This window comes from Panicum virgatum, chromosome 3N, assembly GCF_016808335.1.
Source record: "Panicum virgatum strain AP13 chromosome 3N, P.virgatum_v5, whole genome shotgun sequence".
Classification (NCBI taxonomy): Eukaryota; Viridiplantae; Streptophyta; class Magnoliopsida; order Poales; family Poaceae; genus Panicum; species Panicum virgatum.
The window spans coordinates 62,890,318-62,910,679 of NC_053147.1; the positions used below are offsets into that span (position 1 = coordinate 62,890,318).

The window sequence follows — 20,362 nt, forward strand, 5'->3', positions numbered from 1 at the left end:
TTGGAACAACAAGCAAGGTGGGCTGCAGAACATTGGCGCCGAATGAAGCACGAGGAACAGCAAGAGGAGAAGCGCAAGAAAGACCAAGAAGAGATCCGCAAGAGGATGGAGGAGGTGGATCGTAAGGCGGCGGCGGAATGTGAAGCAGACAGGGATAGAAAAGCGAGAGAGGGCACGCCGTGCGAAGGAAGCCGGGCCCGAAGCAATTAGGAAGGGCAAATATTCTCGGTGCACTCAGTAGAGTAGTACCATGTAATCCCGGCATTTTACATTCCATAAGGCATGGTAGGTTTAGATGCAACAAGAAATTATCTTGTCGCGTGCACATGCCACTGCAATTAGTTGTTTATGTTTTCAGTTGAGAGCTTGACTTTGTATGTTGTAACTTTTACCATTAATTTGCAGTTGTAGCCGGGAATCTATGAAATCTTTGAACTTGTCCTTAATATTTTCGGAGCTTTTCATGTCACTAGAATACTAAAAAGCACACATTTAATTAATATAACGATAAGAAATAAGAACAAAGAAATGCATTACATAATGTGAACCATCAAGTTTACATCATAATACTATAGTAATGAAACACACATCACACATGCAGTGGCATGGCAGAACCCGTTGCATACTACGGTAAACAGATTCTGGACTAACCTAACATGCCTTAGGTAATTTAAAAAAACACAATAAACATAACGCTGCAGCATGTCACTAGCACTAGGGTAGTCCTAGTAGCCGTACCCCCACGTAGCAAACTGCGTTGAGCCTTCTCCGCAGTATCCACCCATTGCATGTGGTGCAGGCGGTGGTGCCGGAGGCGCAGGGCTCTTCTTCTTGTGACAAGGGCAGTTGCAGTAAGGAATAGTGCATGGTTCATCCTGTGAACCGGCAGCATTGCTGGTATCATCATCTTCGTCATCTTTGTTACCCTTGCTCACTTCCTCATATTGGTTCACCTTGCATTGCAGATCGAAGATCTTTATCTGGAGGTACTCGATGAACTCCTGAACTGAATCAATTGGTGCAGGATCGACCCACCTAGTAAAACCACAGTTTTCTGGAGCATCGGAAGACTGCAAAACAAATTTCATATAAGGTGTCTCATTGAAGATAAAGAAATGAAACAACCGAGTATTACCCATGCGTGTGGACATTTAAAGAAACGCCGACCGCCATCCATCCCGTCGGTGCACATCTACACTAAGCAGTCCTCACCAAGTCTGCATTTTGGCCACGATTCTCTACGGTTATCGTATTGTCGAAGAGGAGTTTCATTGGTAAATTCACTCTTGTGCTGTGGCGGAAACTCGAACACTGGTTCCGGAAAGGAATCAGATCCAAGAGGCCCCTCCCATATTATGGGGTCTCCCTTTCTTCCCCCCTTTTCCTTTTCCAAAACCGTAGTAATTCTTCCCGCTAGATCCACCTCCAGACATTGGGTATACAATGAGTTTTGGTGTTTGAGTGCTGCTGGGAGTTCAAAAACTTCGGAGTATTTATAGGCGCACAAAGGTTTGATACCCGGAGTGTGGAGTGTGGAGTGTAAATGCACCTGAAAAGCCTACATGACAATACAGTGAAGAGGCTAGCTGACCTAACACTGAAAAGGCTAGATTCGATTCTCGAATTGACTACTCGATGCATCTCTGTGCATGTAGAGCATCTAAGTGCATGCAGACTCACAGCACTGCATTGCTGCCGCTCGGTCGATCGCGCATAGATGCCGCCTTCCCCACTACACGCCACAGACCTTCGCTGTAGAATGACAGGTCCGTCGTCCTCGCCAGAGAGACTGCTTTGAAGGTGAGCTGGTGTGGTTGCCGTGTTGTCACATCTTTTTAAAATGGTGAAAGGGCACTGCTATTGGGTTGTCGTCTTTTGTCACGTATGTCTGGGCAAACAATGCGACATGTGGGAAACCCGTGATCGTCGTGCTGAGCAGTGGCAACATGTGATCTCGTACTCGCAGCTAGATACACTATGGTCCCTATTTTGAGCTATTCGAGTGTGTCACGAAGTTTACATTGTATGCGGTAGTCGTCATCATCGTCGGCGGGATCTCGGCCGCTAACTCCTACCGCACCTAACTTGTCCTTCATTAAATCACGGAAAAAATTTGCAAAAACTTCCATTATTTCACGAGCATTATGGAACCCACAAACATAACAAGTTCACATCAATATTATCTATAGAAACAAATGACAAGTAAACTACCACAATCACAAACATTGGATACAAATAAGCGGTCCACAGCTATCTCACTACAAATAAACATCAGAGATACAAACATCGGATATATCTAACCACCCTTAGGGCGTCGGACCCTCTTAGCCCTCTGCTGGGCACGGACATGGCCCTCGGAGTAGGTGTGACGATCCGGAGACCTCACCTCTCGCTCATGACGCAAAAGGGGCTGCGGTGTCTGCTGCTGAGAGATCCCAAGTGGTGCTCCTCCTAGCTGTGAATACCCCAAGACATCGGGGTCACCGTGCGCGCCAGGTGAGTCTGGAGTCAAGCTATCGAGTTCGTCTAAGGTGAAGCCCTCGTTATCTGGAACGAACGTACTCGAAACAAACCCTGCGTAACATATAAACGTAAACCAACATATGTTGCGTGGTAAATTAGTGAGTGTATTGAGAGAGTGTTTTGTACCAGGTCGAAAGGAGGAAGAAGAAGGTCCGGCGCTCGCATCGGGGTAGAATCCTACGCATAAAATGCGGATGTTAGCGTACGCTCGTGTCTTTCGTCATGACATGTAGAAACCGAAATACGAAACATAAGCTAACCTGTGTACGCCGGTATCTGTGGCCCCGGTACCATCCCTGGATACGGTCCGCCAACTGATGGTGCCCCTCTAAACATTCCAGTATGGCCAAACACAGTAGCTGGATCGTATCCTGTTTGTGATATTAGTAAATATGTAGCAACACTTGATCTAATTTTAAAGAGATATCTACGTTACCTGGAGTTGTGTAGTACTGCGACGTCGGCCCGTGCACGGTCGCCGGACACGGGAACGACGACGAGGCCTGGGACGACCCATGGCTGTCTTCGTACTGCACACGGCTTCCCGAGTTGTGCACTACCTGACGCAACTAGTCACGCTGTCTCGACCATGCCTCTGTCTGCTCAAACTGGGTCATTGGGGATCCGGCACGTACCCTCGTCAGGTAAGTCGAGCAATCCGTCTCCATCATGTTGCAAAGGCGAAACTGCATCCATTCAGTAAAGGAACAGTTAGAAACACATGAATTATCTTATAAATATTAATATATATATATATATATGCAAATATGATCAAGAGACTCATCGCGCCAGCTAGTGCCTCCACGTGGTGCCGGGCATAGCCATCCTGAGGCCTCGCCTGGTGTGGCTGCGGGTGAGTGTCAACATAAACCAGACGAGCCCGAGTCAAGGGGTAAGTACCAGGTGAGGTAAGCCCTAAAGGAGCTGTATGTGTGTGGTCCTGTTGGATGGACCAAGTGCTCGTCTGCTTCTTCCCATTGGTCCACCCACGGCTGCATCTTGGTGAGCCAATCATCAGAGCACGGCAAGCCACTCCTTGACAACCTACAAAAGTGGACCACTAAGAATCGTTAGATTCGACACGAATGTATGAGCCAAGTTCATTCATAATTACCTGTGGTCCTGATGACTGACACGCTCCAACGCGGTGGGCATCGGAAACTCCTGGCGCTGCCCAAACTGTCTCCTGACTCTCCAGGGGCAATATGCCTCAACCGCGATGTCGTAAACCAGGACGGCTGTAGTAAGCCACAGGCTCGCATTCGCGGAGCAGTGCGAAGACAGGCCTGCTGGTGCATGGGTAGCCACAGCCTCTGGGCTGTAAGGCTCCCAGACAACGTCCTCGGGCGTCAGCATGTCGAGCTCCGAAACAAACTCAGGATATGCGCGTCTAACCTGCGCATGCGCCCAGGACCTCTGCAGTCCGAATAAGTAAAATTAAAAGTGCGCTAATGCATCATGTAACAATGAATAACAAAATTAGATTTGTTGCGAACGTACCTGACGCTAGATCCAGAGAGTTCTCATAGTGGGCCTGTCGTCCTCCTCGTCGCCGTACATGGCCTCGTGGTAAGGCTCGTGGCTGATGATGGGCCGACCAACGGCTAGCCTCTCGTACGACCAAAGTTGTAGCAGTAGTGGGCACCCCGCCAGGATAGCGTTCCCATGTGTCTTCAAGCAGCCGTCGCAGAGTCCACAGTAAGTGGCTGCAAGTACCGCCTCACCCCAGTTGTAGGCTGGTACGTCCTCGTCCCCATCCGCAATCTCCCGTGCATACGGAAGGAGAATCCTATCGACCGAGTTGCCATGAGTGTTGTTGAACATGATGTAACCAAACAACCAAAGTAGGTACGCCTCCAGCGATCTGGTCACACTGTACTCGTCGGCATCCGCAGCCAACAGGGCAGGCTGCATAAACAATTAAGATTAATGGTTTCAACTGACAATGCAACATGTGAATTGTACCAATTAAACTTAAATATGCAATGAATACGTACTGTAAACTGTAGGAACCAGGTCTTCGAAGGACCTGCTGCCATCAATGCAGATCACCAGAAGACAACACTGAAATGCTCTAACATAGGCACCTAGGCAAAAGAAGGCTCGTTGCAGAATGCTTTGCCCCCTAATCACGGCTGGTACAAGGTATGTGTCATAAAATCTTTCAGGATTTCTATCAGCAACCTGGGATAACATACGAGGTAGGTTATCATATGATGCCTCGTATGTGCCGAACCGCATCTCGAACACCCTTTGTTTTGCCCTCCATGCTGTCAAATAACTAATGGTGTACTGGTAAGTCTACTCAATGTGTCGAACAATCATTTTTGGCTCATAATTTAGGTTGTCCATAATCAACCCATATATTTGCTTTGCAACAAAGTCGCATGACATATTGCGATGCGAGGGAAGAACTTCTGACAGCAAACAAGTGTGCTCTGTCAGAATGGAACATTTCCAGTTCGACTTCCATTTTCCCTTGAATGCATGTACTCGTCATGGACATCCATCATTCACACACTTCACCTCATATTCTTTACTGCCAGACTTTACGACTCTAAATTCTCGTTTCAATGATATTGCCCATAGTCTCACAACATATTTTACGGCTTCAATGTTTGGATATGTTGCACCTTGCACTACCTCATTCCCTTTGTACTCTCACTCCTGATTTCGTATGTCTTCTGCGACATGATTGTCAAAACTATGCTCCTTCCACTCTTTTGGCAATGAGTACTGCTCGTCATCAGATGAGCCCTCATATTCTTCCATCTCTATTGCGGTTTGGTCTTCTACCTCCATCTCGTCCACAATGCTATGTATTCTCTCTCCCTCATCAGCAAGGCCCTGTGGTCCGATGTTTTGGTTCTCTATCTCTTCTGACTCATCTTGCTCAACATAGTTGGTCTCTCTTCGAATACTCAGAGTTGCTTGATCTGCACCATGTTGGATTTCATTTTGTGTCTTCTCCCGAATTTAAACAAGAATGGCCAGAGGCCACCCACACTCTAGAGCTGCTTGCATGTACTTCTGCCAGTCATCAGTGTTGTGTATCATCATCAATTGCCATAAATCACTTTTTACCTCCCAATTAACCAGAGTCTGGACGGTCATCACATGTGTCAACGGATTAACATGGAACTCACGCTGTAGCCACTTACATATGGAACCAAAACTCCTTTCAGAAATTTATCTATGGCGCTAGATGTGCACTTAAAGGAGGCAGAAAGGTCTACTCCATTTGGCCCATACAAAACATTGTAGTCACCATAAAATACTTGAAACTGCATCTTGCTCGACATATCTGTATATCACAGAATACTTATCGAGTTATACTATTTACTTCACTACCTCATTCAATAATCCGTAAAAACTAAGTATGGATTTCAACTACAACGTATAAGTATTCATAAACTACGTGATGACACTCAAATTCTATACTGCATATGCGAAATTCTATTTTAAATCGTAATTAATTTATAAACACGTCTCTAATAGTACTGTAATTGTAATAATAAACGCGTAGTACTAATTTTCTAAACTAATTTATTACTACGTAACTAAAGGATCATTAAACTCCTACTTAAATGGTTCTACTATAGCACTAATTAAATTAAATTACTCTACAATACCAATGAAAAAATATATAAGCTAAATGTACTAACCTGCAGATCACAAGTGCGAAATCCGGCAGGGCTTCGCCGCTTCCCTTCTCCTCACCCCTCTTTTTTCTGGATTTTTGGTGGAATTTTTGAGCTCAAATGAGGAAGAAATGAGGGTAGAATGCTTATATAGGGGGTGAGACCCAGTCGCCGGGGGGGCGACAGGCTCCCCTTGCACCCGCACGCCCCAGGCCAAGGACCTTGTTGCAAATTTGATGAAAAAAATTACATTTAAGACCTGTCACCCCCATAGAGCGTCCAGGGGTATTTTTGAAATTTTTCAAAACGGACATATATTTTTGAAATTTTTATTTTTTTTAAATATAAAAAAGAAAAAAGCGACGCACCCTAACCCACCACCAGTGAATAACCGGGCGACTTGTACAGTTTGGGCCAACTCGGCCCGTAAAAAATCACCTCCTCGTTATCAGCCTGCATGCACTACTACAAGAACAGGAAACAGCCTTATACAAGTCACAAGTTCATAAACTCCAGGTACTGAGGTACACATAACAAGCATGATGCCTTTTGAAACATTCACTAAGAGCCACAGACAAATGCACAAGCTCCAGGAACATCAAACATTCTGCCTTTTAAAATCTTCACTGGTCAAATCGGGGAAGCTCAGGTTAGATATCCATCCATCCTATAAGGGAGCGATTAAACATTCCTACGTCCACCCACGTTTGCGCCCCCGCTGAGATGGCTTAGCAGTGTGCACCAACCAATGTGTACCTCAAATCTCCACACTGTCAAAATCAACGGCTCAAACTACGCTACAATTCAATCCAACGGACGTCAATCCTCTGCATCAACGCGTTGAAGCGCCGACCGCGCGCCCCCGCCCGCCCGCCCTCTGCTGCGCGCCGGGTTCGAAACGACGAAACGTCGAAACCTACCAAAAAAAAATACGCCAAATCCCGCGCGACGGCCTCCGCCTCCAGGTCCGGCGCGCGGCCGCTTTCGGGTCCGGCCTCCGCCTCCGGCCTCGAATCCCGCGCGACGGCCTCCGCCTCCAGGTCCAAAGCGCGGCCGCTTACGGGATTGGCGGACTCCAGGTCCGGCGCGGCCGCTTCCGGCTCCGGCCTCCGCCTCCGGACTCGAATCCCGCGCGACGGCCTCCGGGCTCCAGCCTCCAGGTCCGTCCGGCGGCGCCCTCCGCCCTGACGCGCTCCGGTTCCTCCGCAGGACGCCGTGCCCCGCGAACGGATCTCGGGGCGGCCCGTCTCGGGTGCCGCCGCCGAACGCTTGGCCGACAGGGGGAGGAGGTGGTGGAGGCCGGCGGGCGCTGCACGGGCGGTCCGCCGCCGGCACGCGCGCGGGCTGCGGGCTCCAGACGCCGCCACCGGCTTGCGCGCAGCTGCGGCCCGCGTGCCCGGTGCAGGATCCGGACGCCGCCGCCGCCCAACGCGCCGGAGTCGAGAGAGGGACGCCGCCGTGATGAGCAAGCGCGGACCCCGAGCCCCGCAACGCGCAGCGGAGACGGCGGGCTGGGATCCGCGACCCAATCCCCTACGCCGCTACCGTGAGGATGGCTAGCATTTCTTTTCCTCATTTGCTTTCTTATTTCTTATTTTTCTGATTCTGGTAATGGGGATTCATATTTTTGTGATTCTTACTTCCGTGAGGATGAGGATCCGGCGGGGAGGAAAGGAAGCTCGCCGCGCCGGACAGCGGGAGCGGCCGTAGTGGCTCCCAGCACCGGCGGACGAGGCCCCGAGGCCTCCTTGCCCGCCGCGGGTGGGCGAGCAACAGCGGAAGGACCTGCAGCTCGCCGCCGCCGCGAGATCCGGCGGGGATGACTTGTAAGGGAACTGACATATTCCATTAACTCAGATTGTCGGCAATGCTCTGCGTAGTCTGTTCATGCACAAAGATTGAAAATACATCGCGAGCTGCACGCCTGCTTTTTTTTAATTGAAAATCCATAACTGAACTATTGTCAGCATCATTACTAAACATAGTTCTGACTTCTGACACTAACTGCTATCATTGAAGTGAAACTCCTTTTGAATTAGACTGCAGCGGCCATATAAGAAATTTATGAGTCTGATTAACTACTCAGCTAGAAATACTATATCATTTTCAATGTGTTATTAGGAGTTCTAAGTCATACAAGTATGTGTATGATCCAATCTGGAGCCTTCGGAAACATGCTGAACTTGGTTGTCTAATTCATTTTTATTGTGAATGGCCTGATGACAGTCCTGATTTCTGCTTGATCGAGATAGAAGATGGTAGCAGTAAGTAGTGTGCTACTGGATAAGAACAGAGCCAAGCAAAGAGCCAGATTGCTTCTTGCTGTGTGCGTTGCTTGAGAGAGAAGAGAGCATAAATGAGCTTCTCCATCAGACCAGAAAGAGCTGAAAAGGATAATTCTATGTAGCAAGCTGGAATTTAGTACTTGTTGCCTCTCCTTTTAAGTTTTAACCACAAGACTTCCAAGTTCTGAAGCTACTCATATTAAACAAAAAAGAACAACAAAATAGTTAGCATTTGTACTATAACAAATGGTCCATGCTTTTTCCCATTTCTATACAAAATAGTTCCCATTTGTACTATAACAATTGGCCTCAATTCAGTGTATTTTTTCTCTGCTGTAGTGCTTAAAATTTTCGGTGTGAAAGATGTCCCTTTGGAGCTTTTCTGTTTCTGGATTAGCAAGCACTATAACTGATACATGGACTATTATACTATTATATTAGCATCATACTACTCTTATTGACTTCTGCATGTTGGACAGTTTGGAGAGCTTTCTCTTTAAGTCCACAAGATTGAAATTGGACAGTTTGGAGAGTCTCATTCAACCTTAAATCAGCTCCTAGGTAAACTCATTCAAACTTGGTAGATAACCAGATTAATCAAGCTATACCTGCTGTTTTGTTGTACAGTTTGGAGTTATATACTTCCTGATTGTTTTTTTTTAAGCTTGACCTTTTTTTTGGCAAACATTCTTTAGTATTTCGATTTTTCTGCGCTGTCCATGCTAGGAGCATTGTGCTAAAAGAGAAGCAAATGCTCATGTTTTTTGATCTTACAAGCAATTCATTATATATCATTCAGAAAATGCATCCCTTGTTTTGCCTCTGGGGCCTGTTAGAGGGGAGGTGATTATATATCATTTCAGCCAATGGAAGTGTCATCATGATATGTGTTTCTACAAAAGTTTAATGATGGCTCTTTGTTAAATTCTTGCTGGTTCATTCAAACTAGCTGTTCCTTGCCTATAACTCTTTAGCATGTGAGAAATGATGGCATAACTTGCTTGGATGGGTTCAAGAGCAGGGTTTAATTGATGCAAGTCTTTGAGGCTTTGAGCCAGGGAGGGAGAAGAAAATAAGAGGGGAGGCCTTTTTTGCCCCCTTTTATACGATGTACCATCATGTGTAAGGACCTACACTCAGGCATTTATGCAACACAATTAGATCCGTTCTATTGCTCGTATTTAGCTCATGCTAATCCTATTACCTTATCTAGATAGAGTAATGGGTATCTGCAAAGGCAGTGAGCCTTGACCTATATTGGTGCTGGCAAGTTTTTACCACTTGCTCATCGGTGTGTCTGGTTTTTGTTTCAGATGACACTTGTAGCTGCGGAATCCTGCAGGTGGTGGCAGTTGGGGACTCGAGCGCGCGAGGGAGGCGAAGGGAGCAGATGCGGATGGAGCGTGGGGGATGAATGTGGTTGTGTAGCAATAGTTTGGCCTGGAACAATGTAATGGCTTTGTATGTCTGAAATTTATAAGTAGCGTTAACACGAGCACACTTATTATCACACATAAATATTACATATGTTGTTTTTTTTTATCTGTAGCATTAGCACGGGCCAACTTACTAGTAGAGGGAAAGGAGCCGAAAGAATCAATATGGACACAGTTATTACAGTCCCAGAAAAGGGCAATCAAACGCTTAAGTCTCCCAACTGCAAAGCACTACATTAGTCCGCAGAGGATATGGACTCACATAGGTCAAATCTTCTTTGAATCAATCAAATCATCATGAAATGAGTCCCATCAGGTGTTTTGAAAGCGCCCAGATCGCAGGCCGGCGACCAAACTTCAGGCCGGAGCTATTAGGCCAACATGTAACATAAAGAAGCTGGCTCTTGGGAGTAACCCACTAGGTACATCAATCCTGACCGAGACAAGTCTTGGAGTCTAGGTCAGGAGAATCAGGTTAGCTTTTGTACAAACATCTCTTTTCAATTCTACCAGGGAATACAGCTACAAAAAGTAACTCGGGAGCATCATTATTTTGGACGCCATGTCTGGGGAGAGGAAACACGGCCTCCAAAATCAGCTCCGTATGAAGTGGCTCACTTACAGTTAACGCCTTAGCGGTGAAATACCAGCAGAACCTAAGTTGAATGGGGGTGAAACGGTGGAACTTCAGTTGCAGCGCTGCAGAATAACCAGTGCCTTGTGATTCCAGGAAAATGGTAGGTGGGGAAGGGAGAGCCTGGGTGCTGTTAGCAATGTTCTAAGAATGCTTCTGATGTCATTAAGATACAAGGAAAGTCGTATCACCGACGCATGGCCTGCAGAAATCACCAAATTTCAAATCAGAACAATAATTTATTTGACCTGCTAATTTACAACCATGCTATAAAGCAAAATATCATAAAGAAAAAAAGCAATTCGTACTAGAAAGTAGATCCATTCTATCAACAATCAATCATGTGGTGTAGTATTGTTCTCCGTACAGATCCATTCTGTCGAGAATCATGTGGTGTAGTATTGTTCTCCGGACACGTGGAAAACTTAATACCAGTTGGATAGTGGATTGATTTACAAGGCCAATTATCACTAAACCCTTGTTGTGAATACTCTGGTTTGGACTTTTAAACTGTTGCACGAACTAGTACTAAATAATGGGCCATGTACTTCATGTGCTTTAACCATGCACCAACATAGTTGTCGGTTACCAATAAAAGCTACTTCAGAGAGACTTCCACATTTAAGAAGGAATAATACTATATTAACTATATTACCCGCCTTCATGGAAATTTGTACTATTCATGTACATGAAACAGATGAATATAGAAGTGCATAGTAGTGTAACTATATGAGTGGAAAGTGGAAATATCCCCTTAAGGCAAACTACATATTAACCACCAATAGCAGAACGAAAATAATAGTTATCATGTCTGCCTTTTAATAGGGCAGTAAAAACATAAATCATGCAGTGTAATATTGTTCATTCATGTCCTAGCTGACTAGTTGGCAGTAGGCTATCAATTAAAAAAACACTAAGCAAAGACTCAATTATGTCCAAGCCATTACCGCCAGTTATAATATCTACCAGACAACCACAGAACCAAATTCAGCCTCAGAGCTAAAAAATGGATAATGTGAAGGGAACAAAAAAAAGATATATAAATAACAGATATAAGCAGGGAACAAAAGTAGAAATGTAGTTACACGTATACGTAAGAAATATCCTCTTTTGTGTACTACTTTACATGCAAAATTCTGGTCGAATTGCCATATCTGCAGCGTCTTAGGCATTAGGTTGGAGGGTCAGGATAGTGACTAGATGGACACTCCATGAAAACATCATTGCTGATATGGCCAAACTTACACGATCCTTTTTTTCTAATTGATAGCCTACTTCAAACTAGTCAGTTAAGCAAACTACTGCCCCTAATCATGTACACCCAGATTAAATTTCCTCTTAGAAATCAACGCACAAAATTAGTCTGTAATCCTTACTGTCCATTACATATATGGAATGACAAGTGCAAGCTGTACAATTTGTACTCTCTTTTAAATGGAAAGATGAGGGTACCAAAACATGTATCAGTACTGCTCAAAACTTTAATTGTTCAATTGCCAACGTTACTGAGAAGAGCAAGCCTACATAAAGGTAAGTCTAACACAACAAAACCCCCAAGTTCTCAATCATACAAATGCCAAAGTGTTTACAGTTATTGGATAGATGCATATATGCTTTAATTGATCTCTGTATCATTGTCCTATGTGAGCAACAAATTAACACAAATTACCAATGCACTGCCTAGCTAAAATTTCAGCATTTTGATACCTACACTCAAATTTATTAAAATTAAGATTACAGATCAATGTGAATCCAATCACATTCAATGATGGGCCTCTAGAGCAATTAACAACCAGAAGCGATGAGTTACAACAAGTTGCTTGTTACAACGTACCTCAAGATTCTGGAAATTGAAGTTCCACCATCAATCTGAAATATCCATAGCTCCAATAAACTCAATCGCACTGTGATGCGATTCCATTCTGTCACCGCAGTTCATCCATAAATCACTTCAGAGTTGAGGAAGTTCCTGTGGGTTCTCCATTGATGCTCTTAATATCATCCCTGCTCTCCGCTTCTTGTCATCCTTCGCTTCCTCCTTCAAGAAGGAAGGATCATCCCTCAGATCCAGGGCTCCTGAATTCGGGACAGCTGCTACAGGCTTCTTACCAAATCCAATCTTGAGGTGTACTGGCGCCCTCTCTTTTGGAACGATGCTCCTTTGGTTTTGATCTAACCCTGTCCCAGCATCAATCTCCCTGATGGCTGTAGCTTGAATAGCTGGTGCAAATGCCTCAAGGACAGAGAGTTTCTTCTTTTCAGGAGGCATATCAACCTCGGATATATCCTTCTCTCCAGGCGGCAATGCTGGCTCAAGAAATGGATTTCTCTTGGTCCCAGCTGCCAGTATCTCCTTGCCCTTCTCCGTGCTATCCTGTGTGAGCCCAACTGCTGGATGAAATCCTTCAGCACCAGCCTGTGCTAGCCTTTGCTGCAAGCTGAGCAGGGACTTCTCAGCCTTCCTCCGTTGCCGCACCTGTTCCACCTTGTCCACCCGGTCCTTGGTTGCCGGCGGCTCAACCCACGCCTCTGTCCTCACATAGGTGTGCGGATCAGGGAAAACCGGGAGCCACTCAGGCACGTGCTTCATCCCGGTTTCCCTCCCGGCCACCGCGAAGCTGGCAGAGGGCTGCGGCTGCACGCGCGGCACAGGGAACCTGGGCAGCGGCCGCACGAACGGCACCTCGTCCTTGGTGTCGACGAACGCCATGAGGTCCCTGACGACGCCGGAGCCGACGAGGCAGTGCCCCGTGGCGGACGCGCCCGCAAACCCGTCCGTGTCGGAGCCGACCTCCTCGAGCGCCTGGATGACGTCGAGCTCGTTGGCGAGCGCGCGGCCGGCGAAGTTGGCGTTGAAGGCCGCGGACCGGCCCAGGTGGGAGATGTAGCGCAGGAGGACGTCAACGACCGCGTCCACCGCGGAGCGGTGCGCGCAGTCGAACCCCGCGGCCTCCAGCGCCTGCGCCACCGCGGCCCGCGCCACCGCCCGCCCGAACTCGTCCCCGGTGCCGCTCCCGCCGCCTCCGCTCATATCTCCGCTTCTCCTCTGTGCCCTTCCCAACCACTCATACCGCCGAGCACCTCGCCGGCGCGGTCTCTCAGATCCGGCCGGCCGCTAGGGTTCAGATCCCGCCGACCGCGCCACCGCCCGGCCCAAATTGGTTGACCCACGCTCAGCACCGCATCGAATCGAGCTCCCCCAGCTCGCCCTCGCTCCCGGCGCGGGTGATTCGAGCTCGAATTCAAATTCGAGCTCCGAATGGCCGGTTCGAATTCGACGCGAGCGCGCGGTGGTGGGGTATGATTAGGCGGGAAATCGAAGAGGGGTAGTGGGTTTTAGGGTTTGGTCGGGGAGGGGAGGGGAGGGGACCGTTGGGGCTTAGGGTTTGGGCTCGGATCCAAGGTCCAAGCGAGGAAGGGAGGAGAGAGAAGGGGAGCGGAAGGGGAGGCGGAGGAGAGAGACGGAGACGAAGGGGATGGAGGTGGGCGGCCTCCTCTTATAGAGGAGGCGGCGGAGGGTGGGTGGATTCTCGTGTGCGCGAGGCGGGGTGCGCGGAGCCGAAGGGAGGCACACGTGGCCGGTCGATTGGGTTCGCGTAGTGGACTTTTTTCCAACGAGAGATTTGCTTACGCACTCCACACGGCCAGGCCCAGACCGGCCCAACGAGGCCCACCCAGGCGCCACATCAGCCTCGGCAAACAAAAGAGCCGGCCGCTTTCAAGTTGTAAGCAGGTCTTCGTTACATCATGCAGTTACTTCAGAGCAAGGAACAGAACTATCAAGCTCTGAAACAGACAGGAAACGAGATACAAGATAGTGGCATGTGCGAATTGTGATGCATGACAATGATGATGCTACATCCAACTTCTAAGGTCTCTACAAGCCAAAGCATGAAGGTAGCTGACCATCTGTCGCAGCTAAATGTGTTCACGGCGCGCCATCACCATCGGCATCAACCCTTGACAGGCTGATCGATAAGTCATTCTTAGCCTGACTTGTGTCCTGCAGAACTTCAACATGATTGGAGAAGCTGAACTCTGTTGATCAGCTTGCTCTCCCTTCAAGCGGGCTATAGCTGTCAATGGATATGCTACCCACCGAGGACTTTCATTGCATATGCTGGTGAATCTGCACACTGCCTGCTGATGCCTGGTTCGCAGCTCGGTTGTTCCCAAAGTTCTTGCGGTTTGACTCCCTTGCTATTCTTGAGCCAAACTGTGTAAACCATTGTGCGGAAGTAGTGTTATTAACTGTAAGATTTTAGTGTTATGGGGGCGAAAACTGCTTGCACTTTGCAGAACCAAGTAAAGTAACTACAATAGATGATTAACCTCATGTTTGTCAACCTTCTAATTTGTGTGCATTTTTGTAACACAAACTATGGTATTGTTTCCTCAAGAGTTTTATTAATGGTTGGGTACTTTTGCTGACCAAAGCTAGAGTATGTGGTTACTGGTTAGAATGTGCACCTGGATTGCTCGCTTTGGCTGAAGAGCAGCTTCTTGTAGTCCCAGCAGCCTTGCAACCTTCAACGTGGAAAGGAGATGGTTATCGCTATTAGACAAATCTAAGCATGGAACAAAAAAGAATGCATGTCATCATCATATCAGGCTTAGATTTCAATATTCCTCAGGGCAATTTTAAAAGACAGTTTCGGCAGTGTATTACCACCCTGGTAAAGGTGTCATTAGACAACATCATTCAATCCACACAATTGACACATTCAGCTAGAATGTGTTCAATTGCAATGCAAATTGGAATATATATGGTAACCACTTCCATTCAAAGTGAGGTGAATTAAGTGCAAACCTCTCTCAAGATCTTCTTGTCGCCCTTTCCCACAGGTTCATCAAGTTTAGCAATCTCCCATAACGGAATGTCCAACAAAGTTTTTATCACATTCTCATCAAGAAATGGGAAACGGGCCTGCAGGGGATGGACCGATGAACGCATTAGGGCAGTCCCAACACTAGACACCACGCGCGAAGTCCAAAATAACCACGTCAGCAAAAATGATCACTAGAAACCATCTCCTGCAATGCCACGAAGTCCAAGGCAATAAATGTCTCTCTCTCTCTCTCCGCACTCTCCACGCCGAAGTCGTCGGGCTCTCCGTCTCCTCCGGCCGCGCGCGCTCCTCCGTCCCGCGCGAGGACGGGCTCCATTGGCGGGCGCGGGGAGGGCCGCCGCCTCCAGCCGCAAGCGATCCGTGCGCGGGCGCGCTCCTCCGTCCGCGAGCGCGGGCGTCCATCTCCACCACGGGCTGGAGCCGGAGGGGAGGCGGCGCGTCGGCGCGGGCGAGCGCGGCGGGCGAAGCCGGGGCAGCCAGCGAGCACGCGCGGCGCGGCGCGCCCTGTGCAGCCAGCGAGGCGAGGCGGATGGGCTCGCAGCGGCGCCAGCGACTCGCGGGCGAGGCGGACGGGCGCGGGCGCGGCGGACGGCCTCACGTCAGGGGCGGCCGACGGCAGGTGCGGCGGCCTGCAGGTGAGCACGGCGAGCAATCAATGCTAGACGCCGGTCGTTTCTCCCCAACGCGAAAATGGCGATTTCTTCGTGCCTCGTTCCAAGCGTCGAAATCGTTTCCTGATGAAGAAACGGTGTCGACGTTTTTTCTTCTCTTTCTTCGTCGATTCGAGTGCCGCCTTCAATTTTCACTTACGTGGAGGCTTCTTCAATGCAGATAGAAACGACGTATTTATGGCCGTTGGGACTGCCCTTAGATTGTTAAAAAAAACTAACCAAATCTCTGAATGATAAGCATTCAAATTCATAAAAATACAGAAATAAGACACCCTACCTCCTTGCCATGATCAGAAATGCATCTATCATCTCTTCCCATGTTTCTTTTCCATATTCTTTGCACATCTAGTCTCATCTCCTCATTCAGTGCATTCCACCTAAACAGAAGCACAAAAGCTAACAGCCATTAATGGGATTTTTATAGTTACAGTGCACAAAAGATTTTAACTGTGATTCATGTATCATCTTAAATGGAATAAATAAAATTGACGCTGACATACCCTCCAAGCCTGTATTTAGTCCAATGTCTACCATAACCGGCACACTGCTCATCAGCACCAGAACCAATGATTAGGACTCTTGATTTTGACTTGTACTTATGGCGAGAGTCATCTTGCATAAGACATGCACTCCCATCCACCCAACCATCCCCACCAGCAGCCAACCAGAGAGCAATACCGATGTTTAAATCCTGTAAAAGAGATCCAAGATTTCAACTATGATAACTCTACAATGAGTCAATAGAGAGACAAAATTCAAGTTTTGTTACCATTCAAAAACCCCAAATCAAAGAACACATAAGCAGATTGAAGCGCACAAACAATTTAGGTGGTATGTTCTTAATGCAATGAAATTAACATATCAAAGTCTAATAGAAGGATACAAACCATATAAGTATTTGAAGAGTGTATGAGTGACATCACGTGTTCACTTTCCCCTTTCAAGTCAGTCAAAGCAGTGTCAATCTCAACAAGATGCCATCTGCAATTTGAGGACATAGAGGCAAAAATAAATAAATAGCTCAGTGCAAAGTAGCTCAGTTCAAAGTGACAGTGTCACACCGCATTTACAGCTAAACTGAAAAGTAAAACAGATAACAAATATACATTAAAAAGAAAAGCATTCACGTAAATGATGCAGGAGTGCACTGAGATGAGCTAACCATCTGGTGGGTAAATGCACATGAAATATCATAACAGGGAAAAAAAACTCAGAAGCCTATAGGAGTTCCAGAAATTGTGTCCAGAAAGACTCCACCGAAAAGGAAATTAAATGCAGACTTTCATGTACAACAGATGTGCCATCATTCTTCGTGTGCAAGTACATTGGAGATATGAAGATTTGGATCATTAAACAACACCAAATTGCATTCAGTACTAGAACATGCAAGCTGTTAAAGCTAGAAACAGAAGATGTTCAGAAGTCAAGTCACCTCCGTAGTGGAGAGATCCTCTGAAGCTCCCTCAGTCCTGCCATTGCAGAAATCCTATCTGGGGCAAGCTGACCATCAAAACTGACATTTAATAAATCAATTGTCCCTGTTGGAAATCTTTATTAGTTTTATTTAGTATTTACTCACATACTGAAGATTAAAGAGTTGAATGAAGAACCCAATCTTCTTGCAGCAAATATACAGTACCACATAATTTCGTAAGTTTAAATGCAGCAAAGTAATATTAATAGTTGAACTTACACTTGGGGTCAATGCACTGGTCTAACAATGCTGCAAGTATCATGGAGTCTAAGCCACCGGAAAAGAGGACCGCTATTGGGGCTGACTCTTTGTCCCTAAATTTATTCAAACCACCCTGTCCACATGAAAAGGACTAAATGTAACCCAATATACTAACAAGCAATGGCTGCTTCAAAAAAAAAATACTAACAATCAATGGAACATGTGAAAATATATAACTATTTTCAGTCAAGTAAAGTTGGTCCAAAGTATTACAGAGCATCACTGCGAAGTTAAAACTTAGACGTGTGCTCACCTGAAAGAGTGTGTTCATCTTAGTCCGCAGCATTACAGATTCCCGTAATGCAACCAATACTTTATTTGCTGAATGGAGATATCAACATTATATCGATATTAGCAACTTTTCAAGATGATTTATTTATGAAATTTCAGCAGCAAATGTTTCATTTACCTGACTGTGTTATGCAATTTGCTGAACCTAAGCTAGAATTCGAAAGGAGATCTATCTTCATGACCCCATTTTTATTATTTTCTTCAGATTCCCCTGAGCTTACAAAGTTCTGCGACGAGTGATGGTTCCCTCCATCAATAGAACTCTTCTCTATAGCAGGAACTGTCAGTTTCCTCTCCCATTGAATTAATTTATTCAAGGAAGAATCCATCCATTCATGTGTGTTAACTTCAACAATCCATCCTTCCTTCGCGCATGTGCCATTTTTCCTGATATTTTTCATGAGGATACTGTATATCCCACAAGGAAGCTCGTCCCAGTAGCTAGCTTTGGTACATTTAGAGATGTCAGGACCTGGCACAAAACCATTAACTGTTGCATCTGTAGAAGAGGAAAAGATCACATACATGAGATTCAATTGTGAAATTGAATAAGAGTTATCACTACTTAAGCAGAAACATTAAGCGCGTAAAGATGGGCACCTGAACATTAAGCATATATTACCAGAGTTATTTCTTGCAAATGAAGGGGGTGCTACTGATGATAATACGAAGCGTGTGTCATCAGATGTGGGCCAATGTACCAATAAGCTTCTCCTTCCAAATGCATCCCGGCCAAACCAAATCGTATTTGAGTCCATCTGGATGTTCAATGTGAATCGGATGTCACAAAGATGAACCACCAACAGATTGCAAAAGGTACAATCATAATAACTACCTGCCTGCCAGTATATCAAAGCCCAAGGACCTTTGATTGCGGAAAGGATTTGTGGAACTGATTTGCCACCACTTGCACAAGAACAAGTTTTATCTCTACTAGTCACATGGCAGTCACATGAACAGCAAGATTCCAGTGAAGAAAAAAGAGCCTGGGTGTCATTTTCATCATCGGCAATTTCAATTCCTCCGTATATCTCACCTTAGATGAAATAATTAGATCAGCATATAACACTGTAGGACAAGAACTAGTGGGAGCCCATCACGCTCAAGAAATTACCATTATAAACAAGAATACTTCCAGACGGGGACACAAGTGGTTGCACAACCAGCTCAGCTCCCCTAAGATGCAGTGTTGCTCCAATGAAGAGCAAATCAGCAACACCACCATCACCCACGCCGGCTTTACCCTCTCCTCCACCATCGCATCCATCAGCCCCTGCAGTAAAAAAAAACCACCGTTATAAGAAATGACATATATACACCCAAATTCCCGCGTATATGGAGTCACCACCCACCTAGAACCGTGCCGTCAGAGCAAAGGCGGCGCCTTACGCAGCCGAGGCTGTCAGGGCCTCTCCGCCGCAGAGCCTCCTTGAGCTCATCAGCCGACACGCCCTTCCCCTGCAGAGGCGTGAAAGCAGGAAATCAGCCTGGATCAACTAGGGTTTAGGGTTTGGGAAACCACACTCGGGTTTTAACTGGGGATTTGAGAGGCGATGGTTCGCGGCAAAAGTACCTCGCCGGAGTAACGGATCTCCTCCGCCTTGGCGGCGGCGGCGGCGGCGCAGGGGGGGACGACCAGTGGGTCACCGGAGAGGACGAGGGAGATGCCGCAAATCGCTGACCTCTAGGCTATTGGTCCCGTTTGTCAGTGGGTTTTGGGTAGGGCGCACGGTGGAGTGTATTAAACCGGGGATTTTGCAGCAAGGGCCCGGGACCAAAGTTTATTTACTCTTTCGTTAAACCGTCTGTGTTACACAAACAATCTTTTTAGGCACTAAACAAGGCTTACACAAATGAAAGAGTGCAAAATGATTGCAAAAGTTCACACAAACAGAAAAAAGGATTTTGTTGTTAGCTGAGGCTCAAGATTCTATAGAAAGTTATAAGTCTAGGTGTAAATCTCTTTCCCTCCCACAGACACAGTCACACCCCAATTCTGAAAACAATGTATGCAACAACCTAACATCAATATAACGTTCAAGGCGGATTCTTGCCTGCCTTAGCACTCTTAAAAAAATGTTAGCTTGTCTAGCTCAGAAGCCTAAAAGAATGTTAGCTTGTTGATACAGAAGTCAGGTGAGGAGTAAGAGCATGTTTGGAACTATGGATACTCACCACCATGTCTTGGACCCTGATTGTCTCGCTTGGCAATGCAAGGCCAAACAAAAATGAGAGAAAGCACAATGCTCTAGGACCTAAAACGCCTCCTCCATAACCTATGGGTTTTACTAGTATA

General features: G+C 46.6%; 1 long non-coding RNA gene and 1 pseudogene across 3 annotated transcripts; one reads left to right on the top strand and one right to left on the bottom strand.

The window, feature by feature from the left end:
• The first annotated feature begins 7,543 nt into the window (after nt 1-7,543).
• Nucleotides 7,544-9,991, top strand: LOC120666559. 2 transcript variants are annotated; one of them, XR_005671787.1, is made up of 4 exons: nt 7,544-7,990; nt 8,929-9,010; nt 9,471-9,571; nt 9,763-9,991. It is a non-coding gene; the product is annotated as an uncharacterized LOC120666559 (long non-coding RNA). The 2 variants fall into 2 exon arrangements; XR_005671786.1 differs by lacking the exons at nt 7,544-7,990; nt 8,929-9,010 and having other exon boundaries at nt 9,023-9,571.
• Nucleotides 9,992-10,022: 31 nt separating this feature from the next.
• LOC120667994 lies at nt 10,023-20,247 on the bottom strand (annotated as a pseudogene). Its single transcript, XR_005672221.1, has 18 exons — nt 20,242-20,247; nt 19,640-19,750; nt 19,419-19,524; nt 19,181-19,339; nt 18,906-19,102; nt 18,689-18,824; nt 18,185-18,565; nt 18,029-18,096; nt 17,734-17,848; nt 17,473-17,578; nt 16,928-17,021; nt 16,541-16,731; nt 16,318-16,417; nt 15,330-15,446; nt 14,990-15,046; nt 14,634-14,735; nt 12,354-13,855; nt 10,023-10,721 (listed from the first exon to the last, which is right to left on the bottom strand). The product of XR_005672221.1 is annotated as an uncharacterized LOC120667994 (transcript).
• Nucleotides 20,248-20,362: the final 115 nt, after the last annotated feature.